We start from the raw sequence: 7,441 nt of genomic DNA, 5'->3' as shown, positions 1-7,441 counted from the left end.
AAATGCATCGCTTGTAGTTGATTTGGTAGCTTTTATAAATCTTACATTTTTTTTTTGTTTTGTGTAAAAAACCAGCTATCTTTGAATTCGGGTCCTAATTGGTAATCGGCTCTTACTTGTAAATGACGTTTTTTCTTTAAATGTGGATAATTCGTTTCCGTACGATGACTGGCTTTTTGAACAATACTTTGTTCTGTTAATCTGTTAATCTTTGTTAAAGCCACCTGTTCCACAATTTTAGTTCCCGATTTGACGCATGGTTTTACGAATCGCATATTGTTCTCAAAATCATATGCAGAAAAATAATCCAACGGCCCTAAATCCTCAACATCATCACCAACATGTTGGAGGTAATGGACGTTGCTTGTAACATTGGATACACCATAAAAGTGACTAAACTGTCTGACAAACTTTTCAAGCATTCTTTTTGCCACAGGCCAAAGTTGTTTGTATTCTACAGTACTAAGTATAGTTATGCTACAAAAATATAAAAGATAATGATTATATGCCTCACTTCGCATAAATGCATATAATGCAGAAAAATCCTAAATTCTGTGGCCTTCCACAAAGCAAGTTCTTTTAAGTGCCGCATTCTACGGGGCACTTCAGAAGGAAGTCGTGTCTTCATAATAAAAGCAGAAACGACTTGTCCAAACTCCAAACTACAAAATGAATGTCACCAAACTTATTATGTATTATGCCCTCGTCGATTTTTTTACTGACACCTTCATCAATTAAATGAAGACGGTCACTGGGAGGGACGCCTTTGACCATATTGTAACGATAATTTTTTTCCAAAGGTGACGTTCCTGTGTGATGTTCAACACAATCCCTACCTCTAAAACTCTTGTTAGTACGCGGCGTGGCATTGACAGTATTAAAAGTCATAACTTTACCTCTTTTAGAAGGTACTGATATTCCGACTGCTGTGCAATACAAGCATCCATGTTTACCATTAAAATTAATGGTAGCTGTGGTGATATGAAGGAAATGATGAGTTATTATGATAGATTATTGAAGTTTTTGCAATTGGGCATCATATTCTTACAAACGTTTCACAAATGCTCGCATTGGTGCATCAGCGACAAAAACCCTCATGAAAAATGGCCATTTTTATCGCCGCATTTTACATTTTATCGCCAATGTTAATGCCATTGTCTATGACAGGGGTCTCCAAACTTTTTGGTTAGCGGGCCACATAGGGGGCAAACATCGTGGGTGAGGGCCAATCATAGTTAATCTTTAGAAAAAATATCAATTGTGTCGGGGGGGGGGGGGGTTGGCATGAGGAAAAAAATAACACATCTTTTTATGTTTGATGGGCAATCCAAATCCGATTTTTATTTACATTTTTATCTCATAATAATAATATTTCATATTATTTTCATTTTTATATGTTGATGTAAGTTTATACCACTCTACTAATGAGTATATCAATGCGAGCGACGGAATTGCTTCTTGGATCCTGTTATCGCTGTCAATTCAGGTTTCAGATTTGACGTTCCTATTAATAATATTGATTCCATATGTTTGTCTGTCATATTTGATCTTAACCTATTTTTCACATATTTCATACGTGTTCCAAACAACGAAATATATCGACAGGCAAAATCCTTCATCTTTGGGAAATCGGTTTTTGGTAAAAAATTATAAAATTCAATTAAACCTTCTTTAAACTTGTTCTTCAAATAGTCGTTTGCTTGCATTTCTATAATTTCTATTTGCAACTCATCGGGACAATCCTAAAAAACAGCTTCAAATGGATTTTGAAAATTCTTATTTCTGAAGCTTTTTCTTCTACTTCAGCAAACCTATCATTAAACTGGGTTTGTAGTTCACGTAAAAGATAACTAGCGTAGTCAACTGGAAACTCTACGTTTATCTTCTTGAAATTTCTGACACTCCGGAAAATGCGTTAATTTTTTTATTTGTAGTTGTTCTATAAACAATCTGAGCTGTGATCTGAAAGCTTTTATATGCGTGTATAGGTCAGAAATAAGATTATCTTGCCCTTGAAGTTTTAGATTCAATACATTTAAATGATTTGTAATGTCCGCAGCGAATGCCAATTTCCATATCCAGTTTTCATCACGTAGCAATGGTTCTTGTTTGCCCTTGACATCTAAAAATTCAACTACATACTTTCTTAATTCGAGCATACTGGTCAAAAGTTTTCCACAGCTTAACCATCTCACTGCTGTGTAATAAGGTAGATCTAGATAATCTGCATCATTATCTTTCAACATGTTTCTAAATTGTCGATGATTCAGACCATGTGACCGAATAAAATTAACTATTTTAACCACTGGTTGAAGAACGCAGCTAATATCTAAATATTTAGCACATAACGCTTCTTGATGAATCATACAATGCACAAACATAGGCTGCGGAATTTTTCTTTTTTTGCACTCTTCTTTCACTTGGCCTACCAAACCTTTCTTAGTACCACTCATATTTCTTCCTCCATCAACAGTTACACAACTAAGGTTACTCCATTCTAAATTGTACTCTGAAAAAGTGTTTAGCATTTTGTTGAAAATATGTTCCCCGGTGACAGTGTCATACATGCTATGTAAGGCAGCCAATTCTTGTGTTACTTTCATGTTTTCATCCACTCCTCTGATGAACATAAGAAGCTGGGATGTTGATGAAATGTCCAACGATTCGTCCATTGCAATTGAAAAATATCTAAAATTGGTTGCATGTGTTTTAACTTGATTCATAATATTTTCACCAATATCTTCGACACGACGAGCCATAGTATTTGGACTCAGTGATATATTTGTAAATTTTTTATCATTTCTGGGCACAGTTCTTGGACCACTTCCAACATGCACTCCTTCACTAATTCACCATCAGTAAATGGTTTACCTCTTTTAGCCAAAATATATGCCACTTTGTAACTGGCGTTAGTTACAGATTCGTTTTCATTGGCTAATTTGCAAAACAGAGCCTTTTGCGATGAAAGTTGGTGGTGTAACTTAGAAAACTTTTTGTTGCGTTCTTTTCCCTGCAACTGACCATATTTATCCTCGTGTTTGCTTTGGTAATGGCGACGCAGGTTATAATCCTTCATTACTGACACATTTTCGTTACAAATCACGCACAGCGCTTTGTCACCATGTTTTGCAAAAAAATATTTTATGTTCCATTCTTCTTGAAATTGCCGACACTCGTCAACAATTTTTCTTTTCTTGCTCTCGGTCATTGAAATAAATGTAAATTTTCTGTACGGTCAACAGTTCCCAGTCCAACTGATAGCAGATTACTGTCGATTGCTTCGAAAGATTTTGGAAAGTGGCGGCCTCAAAATCAATATGAGAACTGCGGTGATCACAAAAAATATAAAGAAATCCTCAACTCATCATATCTTCCTCCTAGCCCTCCCTTTTTTCTCATTCGTAGCCAAACAATATTTCAGAACTATCGAAGAAGCTCACATCATTGGATTTACAGGGTTCTCAATCGTTATTTGTTTCCGTTTTAAATGCTCTCTGATTTTTTTATGATTCGTTTAACAATTTAATGAGTGTTTGCCTTTATTTGATATATTATTTGTTCCTAAACTCTTGGCACCATCCTATAAAATCGTAGAACGCATAGAAAAAAACATTGAGCAAACAATAAATGATGGGTAAACTAAAACCGAAATACCAAACAGCTACTGCAACCCCTGTATTGCATGTATGTTAAAATCAGACGAAGAACGAAATCGAAGCGAAAGAAGAAAAAATGACGAAAGAGTGTGTTGTGGCAATAGCACACACGTGCACACTTAGCGACACACGAAATCTGGTGCGATACCGACTCTGGAGCAAGTGCACACATAGACACATTTGGCCACACCAGCGCTCTGTTCTAGTGCAGGTAGTTTTCTGCAGTCCACGGTGATACTACATACAGCCCCTCACTTGGCGATACACGTTGTTTCATGCGATGCGGTGGACGTTCAGAATTCAGTGGTGCAAATACACACATGCACACACTTGGCGACACACGGCTCGGTTGGCTTGGCAGAAGCGCATACACACATTCACGCAGTAGACTTATGCATTAAGAATTCACTTTTATTCCAGTGAAGTAAGCGATGAGCGGCGTAGCACATGTCGTTCTCGTTCTCTCTTTCATGCTCATCCGTTCTGAATAGAAAGACCGAGTGTCGGAGTTGGGCGTATCGAAATCGACGTTTGAGCTTTGCGGGCCGCACGGGAGGGTCTCGCGGGCCACATGCAGCCCGCGGGCCGTAGTTTGGAGACCCCAGGTCTATGAGGTTGTTATTGTTGTGATATGTGATCAAATGAAGTGACACCGAGAACAGCTAGCATGCGACTACACAGTTTTATTGAAATCAGAGTGTATATCGATAAAGTTCATGAGGCCGCGTTTACACATAGTTGTTGTGTTTATGTATGGATAGTTCGATACTTGAATTGATACCCTAACACCCCCACACAATTCTAGGATCCTAACTATCCTAACCAAATACCAAAATATAATTCAAACAATCTTATTGATTTACTCCCTCTCCAATCCTAACTTATTACAGAAACCTTTGAAGAGGTTTGGCGATAGACCCTTTGTCGTGATATCGGCTTGTTGCATCGATGATGGCATGTATATGATTTCAATCCGTTTTAGTTGTACAAGTTCCCTAACAAAATAATATTTTGTATCTACATGCTTCAGCCGCTTTATGTCTTTAGAATCTTCCGCTACTTTCATAGTCGATTGATTGTCCTCATAAAGGGGTACCGGATATGTTATGGACAACCATAAGTCTTCTAATACGCGCAACACCCAAATGGTGTGACATCATCAGTTCACGATATGGTTTAGATGTTCTCTCACTTTCCTTTCCTTTACTTAATTTCAATCTGTTTTCGATAGTCGTGGATATTGGTTTAGACTCGGTCATATTAAATCGTTTTAATAATTTTTCAAAGTATTCCTGCTGACCTATACTCATTAGTCCTGCACCAATATCTCTTTCTATTGTCATACCTAAAAACGTGCTGACTTCCCCATCATCTTTCATTTCGAATTTCTTTGAACATTTTTGTTTTATTTCTTTAAGTGCATCTAATGAATCACTCACAAGCAAAATGTCGTCAACATACAAAACGAGTATTATTTTTATAGTTCCTTTCTTTTGTGTGTAAAGACACATGTCACTAGCACTACGCACAAACCCTATGCTTGTTAAGAAATTATGAAATTTTTCATTCCACGCACGAGAAGCCTGTTTCAATCCATAGATTGAACAATTAAATCGACAAACCAATCCTTTATCCTTCTCATAGCCTTCAGGCTGCATCATATAAATTTCCTCGGATAAATCACCATTAAAAAAAGCAGTTTTAACATCCATCTGATGGATATGCCTTCGTTTTTCGTTTGCTAATGCCAGAACCATACGTAATGTATCTAACTTGGCAACAGGTGAATAGGTTTCAGTATAATCTATACCTGGCTTCTGGGTGAAACTCCTAGCAACCAATCTTGCTTTATAAATGATTTCATTATTATTCCTGCGTTTCATTTTAATACCCACTTGCAAGATATAATTTTCCTACCTTTGAGTGGCTTTACCAGTGTCCAGCTGTCGTTTTTCTGCATCGCTTGCATCTCGCTGTCCATGGCGGATTGCCATTGTCCCCAGTCATCTCTTTTCTTCAGCTCGGAAATTGAGCTTGGGATGTCGTTGACGAAGCTCAGCGCATTGAAAGCATAACCAGCATAACTCATATCGAAATCTGCATGCCACTTGGGAGGTTTTATTTCACGACGAGAAACCTCTTCTTCATCAAAAGATTCTTCATTGGTGTTCACTAATGTCTCATCAGCACTGTTGAAACTAGTTTCAAGAGAATCTGCTTCTAACTCTTCTTCTTGTTCATCATCTTGCACAACAACGGGATCAACTTCTTTTGGAATAACCACTTCACTTTTGTCAGGATAGCGCCCACTAGAATTCTCCACAAAGATCACATTACGCGAGCAACTAATTCAGTTTTTCTGAGGATTCCAAATTCGATAACCATTTGCGGAATATCCAACAAATATTCCCTTCCATGACTTTGCATCAAACTTTCCACGAAATTGTTTCGGTATATGCACAAAAGCGTCCGATCCAAAAACCTTTAGGTTCGCAACGTTGGGTTTCTGCTTATTCCACAACTCATAAGGAGTTTTTCCAATAGCAGCAGCAGGGCTTCGATTTACTAAATAAGCTGCAGTTTGAACTGCCACACCTAGTGTTGGGTCCAGTAGCTCTTTTGCAAGAGCGGAGCGCACCGCTCTCGCTCTCTAAAGTGTGCGGTGCGCTTGAGGTAGCTCCGCACAGAGCGCTGCACACAGGAGCGATTGTGCGATGCGCTCCCAGGAGCGATTGTGCGATGCGCTCCCAGGAGCGATTGTGCGATGCGCTCCCAGGAGCGAAATTTCGCACTTTACTGAGCGCACGCTTCGCACAGTGCGAGCACACTTCGTACCATGTTATAGGAAGTCAGTTGGTGTAGTACTGAGCATATTTTGACAAACCGCCTTTTAGCATTAGCATCAGTTAGCATTAGCGACTCCGATGCGTTGGTGCAACGAGTTGAAGTCGGGGCGAATCAAATGTCCATAAATCGCTTACACACATACCACACACATGCCCATCGCCCCCTCCCTCCCGCCCCCCCTCCCTCTTTGTCGCCCTGTCCCATGTCCCCTTCTCTTTAGTTAATTACAAAATTTTACTAGGGCTCCGAGTGAAAATTATATTTTTTGCATTAAAACATGCCCTGCTATCGCAAGCCTGCGACGCGAATAACAGTTTTCGCGTGAAACCAGCTGTCTGTTTTATTGCACAATCGCATAGCAGTGGCTCCGAGTACAAGCACAGACACGTTTCATCTCAACCAAATTCAAGAGAAACCTCAACTCACTGGAGCGTCGTTTACCTACGACCTTCACAATTCATAGTTGTTTTAAAGAGACGCGTGCTTGGTACCAGCCGATTTTTCCTGATAATTTCTACGGCTACGAACCGCTGTGTTGATATTGTGTTTCGGGGCTTTTAGATTTTTGTCTGTGTTGTATGCTTGTGGTTGTGTTACGGGTTTTCGATGGTGGTCAAGCGCAGCGTTCTGTGCATTCGATTCTCGCAGAAAATGTCTCCGCACAGTTTTGGTGTGCTCGTGCACCGGCCATCTATGCACGTGCACACTGGCAAAGAATTATGTTTCTCACTCTACCCAATGCCTTGGGCCAACGATGATGAAATTGTATTGTTTTCAGCTGTGCGCGTGTATTTCAGCGTTCTGCGCTTTCGCCATGCGTAAAAGGGTAGAAAAGAAGAGCGAGGAATGAAGTGCAGCTTCTCTCTCTCTCTCTCTCTCTCTCTATCTGTCTCTCTCTCTGTCTCTATCTCTGTCTCTCTCACTCTCTGTCTCTCTCT

Source organism: Anopheles gambiae, chromosome 3, assembly GCF_943734735.2.
Source record: "Anopheles gambiae chromosome 3, idAnoGambNW_F1_1, whole genome shotgun sequence".
In the NCBI taxonomy this organism is placed as follows: Eukaryota; Metazoa; Arthropoda; class Insecta; order Diptera; family Culicidae; genus Anopheles; species Anopheles gambiae.
This window is presented reverse-complemented; position numbering follows the sequence as displayed.